General features: G+C 43.1%; 1 pseudogene; it reads right to left on the reverse strand.

Annotated features, from left to right (window-relative positions):
• The window catches only part of LOC129136886 (zinc finger protein 717-like), an 80,215-nt pseudogene extending 72,023 nt beyond the window's left edge, over positions 1–8,192 (reverse strand).
• Positions 8,193–14,007: the final 5,815 nt, after the last annotated feature.

Below are 14,007 nucleotides of genomic sequence, written 5' to 3' on the forward strand. Positions count from 1 at the left end.
GAAATCTGATCTGACTTACTTATTAATGATATCTAATTGCAGGCGCACTTTGGCAGCCCTGGTCAGAGGCAGCTGCTGCCCGCCAAACCGGGGCAGTTCAGATCGCAAGCACGCACCAGAAGCCCGGGTCAGAGTCAGCTGCCTGGATCGCGGTCGCGCTGGGGCAGCCCAGATTAGAGACAGCTGCTGCCCGCCCAACCGGGCAGCTCAGATATGGCTGCTGCCTGCCAAACCGGGGCAGCTCAGATCGCAAGCGCGCACCGGAAGCCCGGGTCAGAGTCAGCTGCCTGGATCACGGTCGCGCTGGGGCAGCCCAGATTAGAGACAGCTGCTGCCCGCCCAACCGGGCAGCTCAGATACGGCTGCTGCCCGCCAAACCGGGGCAGTTCAGATCGCAAGCGCGCACCGGAAGCCCGGGTCAGAGTCAGCTGCCTGGATCGCGGTCGCGCTGGGGCAGCCCAGATTAGAGACAGCTGCTGCCCGCCCAACCGGGCAGCTCAGATACGGCTGCTGCCCGCCAAACCGGGGCAGTTCAGATCGCAAGTGCGCACCGGAAGCCCGGGTCAGAGTCAGCTGCTTGGATCGCGGTCACGCTGGGGCAGCCCAGATTAGAGACAGCTGCTGCCCGCCCAACCGGGCAGCTCAGATACGGCTGCTGCCCGCCAAACCGGGGCAGCTCAGATCAGAGACAGATGCTGCCCGCCAAACCGGGGCAGCTCAGATCAGAGACAGCTGCTGCCCGCCCAACCGGGCAGCTCAGATATGGCTGCTGCCCGCCAAACCGGGGCAGCTCAGATCGCAATATAGATCAGATGAGAGCCAGGGGATGTCTCCCACCGGTCTCCGCTGGCTGTCCTATAGCGTGTCCGCCAGGACTGTGCCAGCTCCAGTTTCAGACCTCGCGAGTCACAGATTCGGAATCAGAACAGACACGGACAGACAAACGGAGACGAGCCAGCTCACCTATGAGTAGATCGATCCTAGCAGATCCGTTGACCAGGGGTCTGGTGGGCTTGGGGAATCCCGGACGGGCCCCCAGATGTTATGCCCAGACCGTTTGTTCCCCAAAGAAGACCACCAGAGTCCAGAGTCAAAGCCAAGTGGCAAGGATCTTTACTACAAGTTCGAACCTGGTCCCTCCATTTCACCGCATACAAGAGGGCCCCGAATAATGCGAGTGTTTGCTTTTTTATAGCCTGAAAGTTACAGGGGAACAAAGGAATTCTTTTGGTTCCTGCTCTTTCAGTAAAACTTTGAACGGCTGTCCCCTCATCTGTCCCCTTATCGGAGACTTTCCTGGTGGTGTTTGTACTGGGCTTGTTTGTTTTGAGCCCGGGGGGAAGTTTAAGAGATATATGGTGATATGTGGTGGGATGGGAGAATGGGATGTGTTTGTACTGGGCTTGTTTGTTTTGAGCCCGGGGCTGAGGAATGTGTACAGCTCTTTTCATTCCCCCCCTTTCTGGGGGGCAACAACCATTTAATTGGACAGACGAAGCCGAGTTGGCCTTCCAACAAGACCAGCCTGGCCAATGGTGAAACCCCGCATCTACTAAAACTACAAAAATTAGCCCGGTGTGGTGGTATGCATCTGTAATCCCAGCTACTCGGGAGGCTGAGGCAGGAGAATCACTTGAACCCAGGAGGCGGAGGTTGCAGTGAGCCAAGATTGTGCCACTGCACTCCAACCTAGGTAACAGAGTGAGACTCTGTCTCAAAAAAAAAAAAAAAATCCTAAAGTTTAATAAGAAGACCAACTGGTTTATAAAACTGCTAACCCAAGTAAAACAAAAATTGAATATCAAGGAAATATTTTGCCAGATTGGCATGCTAAATCACCAATATTGAAATTGTTTAGATATATAATTTAAATAAACTCCACGGTCTAAGCCAAATTACCTATAACTCATCAGTTACCAGTGCCATGCACCTAATTTGAAGAAACAGCTGGTATTCAAGAGGATGTAAGTCTAATGTTAATTAAGCACAGACTTATGAAGAACCAGGATGGCCACCTTGTCCATCTTAAGTCCTTAAAACTTTTGTTATTTAAAGTTCTGCATTCCATAACTCATCATGGAAAGAGAAAATGATCCAAATTAAATATATTGCTGTGGTGATCTCTAAATTGCTAAAATAGTTTATAATCAATGTTTGGTTTGTCAAACCTATATTCTTAGGAAAACAATCAAAACTTCAGGTACATTTGGTTACCTGATGGGCCATTTAAACATTTTATAAAGGGATTTCATTCAGTTGTCATTTTCAGTGCATGCTTTCTGATTGTATAAAAGCTCTTCCATGCAAGAGGGTTGATGTTAAAACAGTAGATTATTATGCTGAAGTGTATTTTCACCAGCTAAAGAAAGCCTTTTATGGTTCACAGAGGACAGCCAACCCCTTCACAATCTAGAATCTGATGACTGGATTTTCTGAGAACATCAGAGGACTGCCCTTGCCATCCACATGACAGCAAAACTTTAAAACCTTAAACTTTGGGTTCATAGTCTTACAACTCAGAAGGGTCCCTCCACACTCGGAACCATATACCCCTTGGAACCCTTAAGGTAAAGCTAACAAGGACAGTTCCCCCCCAGAAGAAGATGGCATCCTTAATGTGAACAGCTTTCCCCAAGATCACAGATCAAGACTTCTCTACTATCATGAGACTCTTATCTTAAGTATCTGTGCAGCTGCTAACATGGCATATGGAGAAAACATTGGGTATTATAAAGATTTGGTTGTAGGGAATTAACAAAAAAAACCCACTTAGTTAAGCAAGTAAACTCTTTATCTAATTCATTCTTTAATCTATTTGATTTTAGGTGGTTTGATTTATGGGGACCCTGAATAAGGAGCATATACCAAATTCTTGGTGTTATCCCAATAGTCATAAGAGTCTCCCTGGTGCACTGTACTTACTCATATGTTTTAAGAGTTTGCATGCAGCCATCTCTAAAATGTCAAATGGTATCTCTTCAACTGGAATGACAACAGATTTAAAAAAATGTGCAACCATAAGGACACCGTAACCTATGAGTGACATGCTAAACTGGAAACCCAAAACAATGGGAGTGACATGCTAAACCAGAAACCCAAAACAATGGGACTGATGTACTAAAAGCGGAACCCAAAACAATGGGAGTGATGTACTAAAACCAGAACCCAAAACAATGGGAGTGACGTGCTAAACCAGAAACCCAAAACCATGGGAGTAACATGCTAAAACCAGAACCCAAAACAATGGGAGTGACGTGCTAAAACCATTACCCAAAACAATGGGAGTGATGTGCTAAACCAGAAACCCAAAACAATGGTAACTAAGAGTGAGGCTAAGGCCCTACATTTTGGTCACACTCTCAACTAAGTGAGAACTTGACTGAAAAGGAGGATTTTTGTTTTTTTCTGAGACAGAGTCTTGCTCTGTCCCCCAGAGTGGAGTGCAGTGGCATGATCTCAGCTCACTGCAAGCTCTGGCTCCCGGGTTCAGGCCATTCTCCTGCCTCAGCCTCCTGAGTAGCTGGGACTACAGGCACCCGCCAGCGTGCTTGGCTATTTTTTTGTGTATTTAGTAGAGATGAGGTTTCACCGTATTAGAAAGGATGGTCTCAATCTTCTGATCTCGTGATCTGCCCACCTTGGCCTCCCAAAGTGCTGGGATTACAGGCATGAGCCACCGCGCCCAGCCAAAAGGAGGAATTTTTTAAGCAAAATTATGGGAGGCCATTGTTTTGAACTAAGCTCATGCAATGGGTCCCAACAGAACAAACCAAACCAAAATGGAGTCACTCATGCTAAATGGAACATAATCAAACTAAGACTTTAAGGAAACACATAAATCCTAGAACAAACCAGGTTTTGTTTTTCTCCTGTAAACAGGATGTTCCAGCATAAGAAGACACCTTCTACTTAAGTCCTTGTTCCACCTTTTCAAATCTCACTGTTCTATTTCCCAGTGGGTTTCTAAACCAAATAAGTACATTTGCAACGGTAATAGTGACACCAGTGACTGAAGTTTTGGCCAATCTCTCAAAATTGAGAAAATAACCAAGGGAAGGCATTGTTAAATTGAACTAAGTATGTCCTGAGAAGGACTCCATAATTATATATATGAGTCCTTGTGGGTGACCTGCAACCTACCTTAATAGGTAAACAAGAATGAAAACCTAACTTGAGTGTATACACCTCAAACAACAGCTACATCTTGGCCAATCCCAATGGCCAAACTTCAACCACTCAGGCACTGCCAAATGTTCAAACTGTGCTCAAACAAGGCAAACGCTGAGTTGTTTCTGTACCTCACTTCCGATTTCGGTATGCCGCTTGCCTTTTGTCTATAAATCTTCTTCCACCACATGACTGTGCTGGAGTCTCTGTGAATCTGCTGTGATTCTGGGGACTTTCCTATTCGTGAATCGTTTATTGCTCAATTAAACTCCTTTAAAGTTTTTCTTTTAACAGAACTAACACAGAAGAATTTCCAGATCATGAACAGACGTTTTGTAATACCCAACGTTGTATTAACATGAATAGACTCTTCCTTAGATAGCTAACCTTGTTTTTAATATGAATAGACTCTCCCTTAGCTGAGAAAACCAGACAAACTCCATTTGGCTCCTTCATTTACAAGACATCAAGGGCTCCTTACCCACCCCCTTTCCTCAAGGACTTTAACTTGTGCAAGCTGATTTTCAACATATCAAAGAGTGCAATTAACTGATAAAGTGCTGAGGCAAGTGATGTCCACAGTTCCCAGCAAATTACTCAGAGATAATATCATAAAGCCCCCACATTTGTCTGGCAGATAATGCCCAGAGCCCCCTCACTCATCACTTTGTGGTGAATTTAAAGCCTCTGCACCTGGAACAGTTTGTTTTCCTGTAACCATCTGTCTTTTTAAGTTTTTTGTCTGTTTTTTCTTCTGTAAGTTTATTGCAGCTGGAATCCCCCCTCCCCTCTCTAAACCAATGTATAAAAGAAAATCTAGCCGTTCTTTAGGGCCGAGAGTATTTCCTGTGTTAGCCATCTCTCAGTCACCAGCTAATAAAGGACTCCTGAATTCGTCTCAAAGTGTGGCATTTCTCTCTAACTCGCTTGCGTACGACAGTTTCAACTATGGTAGAAGACTCGAGTAAGACAAATACAGCCCCCCTAAATTTGACTATTATTTAGGTTAATGGTGAGTTTAGAAGAAATAAGTTAAGACTACACAGAGTGGGCTAAATTGCAAATAAACACTGAAAATATTTCCCAGAAAATATGACTTTGAACAGGCTGCTGCACACCCTGCATGTAGAGATAAACTAAGAAAAACGTGTGGAGAGTTATTTAAGGACATATGGTTAACTCAGTCCTCAAGATGTTCCAGGTTTCATCCATGAGTGAAGGAGGACCTCCCAAAAGCTGTTTGGGACCACACTCTTTGAGCAAGGAGCATACCTTACGATGGAAGCTGTGCTTTAGCGGAAGATGACCATTTCCACTGCACCACACGCCATGCCTTAGCGGAAGATGACTGTTTCCACTGCACAACACTACAAGTGCTTACTGCCAGACCGGTGTGAAATATGTTCCAGCACATAATCTATGTCACCAATGAAGGTGGTGGTTAAGACTTGGTGCACACAAGCTTTCCTGTCCCACAAGAACACAGCATGCTCTCTTTTCGGGTTCCATTCCAATCACGTAACAAACATGACTGCCTTTTTTGTTTCGGCATCAGAAAGATCAGAGGAAACTTTGCACTCAACTTAGACAACTCTAAGCTTGTATAACCTGCCTATATCTACAGGTCAGCTTTATCTTATTTATGTATATATCCTTCAACCTGAGTTTTACTTATTTCTACTTTTCCTTTTTAATTCACAGACACCCATAAACTCAGAAAATACAGTGTAAAACAAAGTGAAGAACAAATAAACAACTCACCAGAGATTTATTCGTTTCTTGTTGCTCTTGGAAACACCCAGAGGACACTGGAAACATAGCTGGAAGAGAAGGCAAATGACATCGATTAAGGAGAGAACTGGTGAGGTGTGGTCCCAGATTCTTCTGCCCAACACTCTAGACACATTACCTGGAAAAGCCCTCCTCCCTCCTGAAAAAGAAAAACTTCCCCATGGGAGAAGAGTCCTTCACACCTCATTAGGGGCAACAAAGACTCAAGTTAAGATAAGATACATCTACAAGTACATTAATTGGTAGACATTAGATGCACAATTTATTTTTGAATAAAAATATGTATTACCTACTAATTTAGTAACAATATTACCTAAAGATATAATCTAACAATTTAATACAAAGAAACATTATAAGTTCACTAAAATAAATGGTATAGAAATATACTGGGCTGTATTAACTATTTTCCTATTAATATGTGGATTCCACAAATAACTTCATATGAGTATTCCCATGACAGTACATCTTGCTTTTCTATACCTGAACATCATGGAAAGTGCATCTTGCAAACCAGCAATTTTGGCCTATGTTTTTTAAAATGTACATAATATGTATTTCCTGCAGTACACCATTCTACTCATGTTTCCCAATAACACCTTTCCCTGTATCCAAGCCCTCATATTATGCTCTGACAATAAATTGGGCTTTTCCATCTGACTTGTCCAGTGAATGGACAATGGAAAATGTCATGCAAATATCCATTGGTTCTCGCCTTTTTGGACACAGTCATATTGTGAAGAGGTCTGGAGCTACCCTGTTGGAGACACAGGGCCTAGCCAAGAGTCACCACAAACCACCAGATTGTGAAGGAACCTATCTTAAACCAACCAGGCTCAGTCAAGGCACCAGGTGACTAAGGCCTGTTTTGTGATCCAGGCAACACAAATATATCAACTACCCAGCTGAACCCACCACACCAAAATGCAGATCCACAGAACTTCAAACAAATAAAATGGTGGTTGTTTTTTATAAGCCAGTAAGGTTTAATTAGTTCCTTAAACAGCAAATATTAACTGTTACACCTAAGTGAATAGAATTCAATATGTTTTTAACGAAATTATGTAGGGGGAGAAAGTCTTAAATTACAAATGAAATGCAATCAATAGAACTTCACAATCTATGCTAAATTTGGTGATGGACTAGGTTTAATATATCTCAGACACTGGAAACAACAAGCTAAGGTTGAAGGAAATGGACTGTATTTGGAGAGTATTTCAATCTTTTCAAGTATGACAGGTCACTCCTGCACCCCAGACAACACTTTCAGGCCCCTTCAAATAAGGAATATTTCCTAGGTCCTTGCCTGTTCTTCTCAGCCGAATTCACCTCAACCTTCTGAAAGTTCTTCCAAATCTTCCACTATCACCTAGTCTTTGCAAATCTTGTGCATTCTAGGGAGTAGAATTAATATTTCCTGAGCGAGGAAAACTGGGATCTTCACCTGTGACCTTTTATCCTCCTCTGAAGCACCAGTGAGAGGTTAGACCAGAGGGCTGTTCTTTCAAGTGCGCTTCTTATTCATAGGGAACCCTCCCTTTCAAACTTTATAACACACAGTTAAGACTGAAGTACCCTTAAGGCTGAAGACCATCATCCAGTACCCCATCTCCCTCGCGGAATCAGTGAGTTCCTCCATGGAAACTAGGTCTCGTATAAACTTCCATAAATGCAATCCAGGAGGACTAGGCAGGTCACACAGTGAAGGAGGGAACCAGAAACTTCACTTGCTAAATAGACACCGGGAAACTCAACTAATACAAACGCCCAGCTTAAGACTAGAGGCACACGCATTTCGCACTACTCCTCTGGGAATGGGGAACGTCTCCAGAGAACTGTGTGTTAGCACCAGGAAAGATGGGCAAACTGAGCTACATGAGGGTTGGTAACCGGGTCCCTCAGCGACAGGACAGGAGCGCGGCCTGCAGACTCCGGGCCCAGGGCCACCAGCCTCGCCTACCCACTCCTGCGCCTCTGGAACCCGCTTCACTGCTGGGACCCCACGCCTGTCCTCCCAGCCCCCGCCAGGGTCCACGGCCCGCAAATGCACGTCAGGCCCCTCCTGCCCGCGATGCGCCCACACGTCTGCCCCCACAAATGGGGAACACTGGTCTGGCCCCTCGGGATCCCCCGAGGCCCACAGGTTCCTCTTCGCCCTCGCACCTACCCACAGGGACATAGAACCAAGCCCCAGGCCTGCTCAGCTACAGGACCACCGCTGGGATCCGCACTTCCGGAGGAAAATGGCGAAGTGGGCGGGGCGGCTCATGCGCAGAGAGAAAAGCTGGTTCCCAAGGTCCTTGATGGTAACATCATTGGAAGGTGACACTACATTTCCTATGAGGCTCTGCGGTCCCCTGTTAGGAACGCACGCCGGACATTCTGTTTTGCCCAGCAGTGAGTCCAGTTACCTGGAGACCCGGACTTAATGGATCAGGACTGGTCCCTACCCACGTGACACAGATGTGGCATTCTGGTTCGTTATTAAATCCTGGTTTCACAGCCTGGGACATTGTGAAAATAATGGAGAAATTCCAATAGAAACCAATTGGTCTATGCTGTTAATGAGTAACTTTTTTTTTTTGAGATGGAGTCTCGCTCTGTCACCCAGGCTGGAGTGCAATGGTGCGATCTTGGCTCACTGCAAACTCTGCCTCCCAGGTTCAAGAGATTCTCCTGCCTCAGCCTCCTGAGTATCTGAGATTACAGGCGGGTGCCACCACACTCGCCTAATTTTTGTATTTTTAGTAGAGGCGGGTTTTCACCATGTTGGTCAGGCTTGTCTCGAACTCCTGACCTCGTGATCTGCCCTCCTCGGCCTCCCAAAGTGCTGGGATTACAGGCGTGAACCACCGTACCCAGCCCTCAAGTCTATTTTTTATAGATGCATTCGAAAGCATGAAAAAAATCATGTCTCTATTTTACTTTAAATTTTTAAAATCACAACTAATGAATATGGTAATTCTCTTCCAATCTGTTATCTTTTCTCTCACTAAACTAATTTGTGAGCTTTCAATTTACACAGTTAGAAAAAAATGCTCTAGTGTATATACTAGGATAAAATAACAGGGTCATAAGACAAGTGCACTCCATAATCTTTGTGACAACTTACACTTCCAATGTCTGATGAACATTTGCCCATAAACTCCCACATTTCATCCATCCATCCATCAATCAAATCTACCTATCTTTATTTATTTATTGTGCAAAATACCTGAACTTTGCCTTTCTTTCCCTGACTTCTGCCACAAACTAAGCAAGGAGTTCTGCCTAGGGGTTTTTCAGAGCTCCGGCTACCACCGAGGTTCCTAACAGGGAAATTGCCAGCTTAAATGCTTGGGGTTGATGTGGGAGTGCGTGTGAAACGGGTGTGGGGTGAAAGGGCAGTGAACTTTGTAGGTGGGTAGATGGGGGTGTGAAGGGCTTTCAGGTAAGAGGCACAGAGGAAACTGGGAGAGGCAGCGAAAGCACTTCATGTCTCAGATCACCAGAAGATGCTCCCACCAGAGCCGTGACAGTTTGCCAGTGCCATGGCAGCACAGGAAGTCCCCACCCCTTGCCATGGAAACAGCTGGAAGTTACTGCCCATTTCTAGCTATTTCTGAGTAACCCGCCCCTTAATTAGCATGTCATTAAAAGTGAATTATAAAAATGACTACAAGCCACCCCTAGGCTGCTACTCTGGGAGCACAACCCACGGAGGGCTCCCTGCCCTGCAGGAGCAGACGCAGGGCTGTAACACCGCCAATGACTCCATAGAGCTGCTTTATTCCACCACAGGCTTGCTTTTGGATTCCTTCCTGAGCGACACCAAGAACCTGCCCTTCCTCAGTGTGACTCTTGCCTAAAACCTATCCCTGGTTTACTCTTTTCTTGAGCATGCCCTGACTTGTTCTTTCATCTCCTCTGAACTTGCAATTGCTCCTCAGTGACTCTATTCTGCAGATCCAGAAAACTCATCCTTAACCTTCCCAGAGCCCTGTTGTCTCCAATATTGGAATCTCTAGCCTTGCTTTCTCAGACACCTAGATTACAGGCCTCTCTCTTGAACACCTAGTGGTAAGGTATCTGGGGATCCTTTAAATACACAATGATTGGCAGGGGTTACATAGGGGAAATCAGTGCCTGACAATTCGCCTTCCAGGATATGGATTGTCATTCCCTCTCTTTGTCGGCCCCAGTCTCCTATACATAAAAGTAGAGATTGTAATACTCATTTGACTTGCAGATACCTCACCCCGAACCCACCTACAATAATGTAAAAGCCAAGAATGCAAACCCTTTCCTCACCCCGTGAAGGTAAAGTCCTCAGAGCCAAGGAGAGAAGGCTCAGGGATGGTACCTGGGTGTTTCCAACACTAACCATGCATTGTAGTTTTTAGTGTTCAAGTTTAAGCTTCTTATGTTAAAGTTACCCCAGCTTTAATTCTATTGTAACAAGATTTATTTTTGTAATTCCATTTTTGGATTCTTGATTTCTTGGTAAAGAAATACAGTTATTTTTGTATACCAATCTTATATAGTGTTACATTCCTAAATTTGTTCATGAGTCCTAACACTTTTTAGTAAATTTCTTATGATTTTCTAAATGCAAGATCATGTCATCTGTACATAAAGATAAATGTGCTTCTTCCTTTCCAATCTAGATGCCGTTTATTTATTTACGTTGCCAAGTTGTCCCAGCTACCACTGTTATCAAGTAAAAGGGTCTCACTGCCCAAAGCACTAGAAGCCAGTACCATGACACTGAGTTTTTGAGAAGAGAAAAACTTTAAAGTCAAACCAAAACCTATGGGATACAGGCCAGGTGCAGTGGCTCATGCCTGTAATCCCAGCACTTTGGGAGGCCAAGTCGGGTGGATCACGATGTCAGGAGATCAAGACCATCTTGGCTAACACGGTGAAACCCCGTCTCTACTAAAAATACAAAAAACAAAAATTAGCCGGGCATGGTGGCGGGCACCTGTAGTCCCAGCTACTCGGCTGAGGCGGGAGAATGGCATGAACCCAGAAGGCAGAGCTTGTAGTAAGCCAAGATTGCACCACTGCACTCCAGCCTGGGCAACAGAGAGAGACTCCGTCTCCAAAAAAAAAACAAAAACAAAAACAAAAAACAAACCTATGGGATACAGTAAAAACAGTACTAAGGAGTAAGTTTATAGCAAAAAGCACCTACATCAAAAAAAGTAGAAAAACTTCAAATAAACAACCTAATAATGCATCTTAAATAGTTAGAAAAGCAAGAGCAAACCAAAACCAAAATTAGTAGAAGGAAACAACAAAGATCAGAGCAGAAATAAATGAAATTGAAATTTAAAAATATAAAATATCAATGAAATGAAAAGTTAATATTTTTTTAAAAGATCAACAAAATCAACAAACATTTAGCCAGACTAAGAGAAAAGAGAGAAGACTCAAATACATAAAAACAGAGATTAAAAAGGAGACACTGCAACTGATACTGCAGAAATTCAAGTAATCATTAGAAACTATTATGACCAACTATATTCCAATAAATTGAAAAACCTGCAAGTAATGGCCAGGCACCGTGGCTCATGCCTGTAATCCCAACACTTTGGGAAGCCAAGGCAGGTGATCACCTGAGATCAGGAGTTCAAGAACAGCCTGGCCAACATGGTGAAACCCAATCACTACTAAAAATACAAAAATTAGCCAGGCATGGTGGCGTGCACCTGTACTCCCAGCTACTCCAGAGGCTGAGGCAGGAGAATCACTTGAACCTGGGAGGCAGAAGCTGCAGTGAGCTGAGATTTTACCAAGCTCCATCCTGGGTGACAGACTCCATCTCAAAAAAAAAAAAAAAACACAGCCAAACCACAAACCTAGGAGAACTGGATAAATGAGATTGAACCCATAGTAAAACATCTCCTAGCAAAGAAAAGCCTGGATCCAATGGCTTCACTGATTAATTTTACCAAACATTGAAGGAAGAATTACTATCAATCTTACTCAAACTATTCCAAAAAACAGAGAAGTCTGTAGTATTTCCAAAATCATTCTATGAAAAAGACCATTCATCACGTCTAAGTGGGATTCATCCCAAGGATGCCAACATGGTTCAACATATGCAAATCAATCAATGTGACACATCATATCCACAGAATGAAGGACAAAAACCATATGGTAATTTCAATTGATGCTGAAAAGCATTTAATAAAATTCAACATCCCTGTGATAAAAAGAAACACCCAAAAAAACTAGATTTAGAAGGAACATACCACAACACAATAAAAACCATATGCAACAGACCCTCAGCCAGTATCATCCTGAACAGAGATAACCTGAAATCCTTTCTTCTAAGATCTGGAACAAGGCAAGAATGTCCACTTCCAACAGTGTTACTCAACATAGTACTGGAAGTCCTAGCTAGAGCAATCAAGAAAATTGAAAAACAGTAAAGGGCACCCAAATTGAAAGAAGTAAAATTATTATTGTTTTCTTGTTTGCAGGTGATTTGATCTTATATTTGGAAAAACCTAAGAACTCCACCAAAAAACTATCAGAACTGATCAACAAATTCAGAGTCACACGATACAAAATCAAAATACAAAAATCAGTAACATTTCTAAATGCCAAAACTGAACAATCTAAAGAAGAAAATCAAGAACGTAATCCCATTTACAATAACTACAAACAAAATAAAATATCTAGGAATAAATGGAACAAAAGAAGTGAAAGATCTCTACGATGAAAACTATAGAACACCAATGCAAAAAAATTAAAGAAGACACCAAAGAAAAAAAGGAAACATAGTCCATGTTCATTGATTGGAAGAGTAAATATTGTTAAAATACACATACTTCACAAAGCAATCTACAGATCCAATGCAATCCCTATTGAAATACTAATAACATTCTTCACAGAAACAGAAAAAAAAATCCTAAAATTTATATGAAATCATAAAAGACCCAGAATACCCAAAGCCATCTGTAGCAAAAAGAACAAAACTGGAAGAATCACATCACCTGACGTTAAATTATACTACAGAGCAATTGTAAGCTAAACAGCATGGTACTGGCATAAAACAGACACATAGACCAATGGAACAGAACAGAGAACCCAGAAATAAATCCTTACATTTACAACTAACTCATTTTCAATGAAGGTGCCAAGAATATACATGGGGGAGAGGACAGTCTCTTCACCAAATTGTGCTGGGAAAACTAGATATTCATTGGCAGAATTTTTTTTTTTTTGAGATGGAGTCTAGCTTTGTTGCTCAGGCTGCAGTGCAGTGGCGCGATCTGGGCTCACTGCAAGCTCCACCTTCCGGGTTCACACCATTCTCCTCCTCATCCTCCCAAGTGGCTGGGAGTACAAGTGCCCCACCACGCCCAGCTTTCTTTTTTTTGTATTTTTAGTAGAGACGGAGTTTCACTGTGTTAGCCAGGATGGTCTCGATATCCTGCCCTCATGATCTGCCCAACTCAGCCTCCCAAAGTCATTGGCAGAATAATTAAACTAGAACCCTCTCTTGTGCTATATACAAAAATCAAATCCAAATGGGTTAAAGACTTAAATCAAGGACAAGAAACTACTGAAAGAAAACATTAGGGAAACTCTCCAGGAAATTGTTCTGGGCACAGATTTCTTGAGTAATACTCCAAAAGCTCAGGCAACCAAAGCAAAAATGAACAAATGGTATCACATGAAGTTCAAAAGTTTCTGCATAGTAAAGAAAACAATGGACAAAGTGAAAAGACAATCCACAGAATGGAAGAAAATATTTGCAAACTATATATCTGACAAGGGATTAATAACCAGAATATATAAGGAGTTCAAACAACTCTATAAGAAAAAAACTAATAATCCAATTATTTAAATGGGCAAAGAATCTGAACAGACATTTCTCAAAAGAAGGCACACAGGTCAGGCGCAGTGGCTCTCACCTGTAATTCCAGCATTTTGGGGAGCCAAGACAGGTGGACCACTTGAGCCCAGGAGTTCAAGACCAACCTGAAAAACATAGCAAATAATTTTAAAAACTATCTGGGCATGGTGATGCATGCCTGTGGTCCCGGCTACTCAGGA

Source organism: Pan troglodytes, chromosome 23, assembly GCF_028858775.2.
Source record: "Pan troglodytes isolate AG18354 chromosome 23, NHGRI_mPanTro3-v2.0_pri, whole genome shotgun sequence".
In the NCBI taxonomy this organism is placed as follows: domain Eukaryota; kingdom Metazoa; phylum Chordata; class Mammalia; order Primates; family Hominidae; genus Pan; species Pan troglodytes.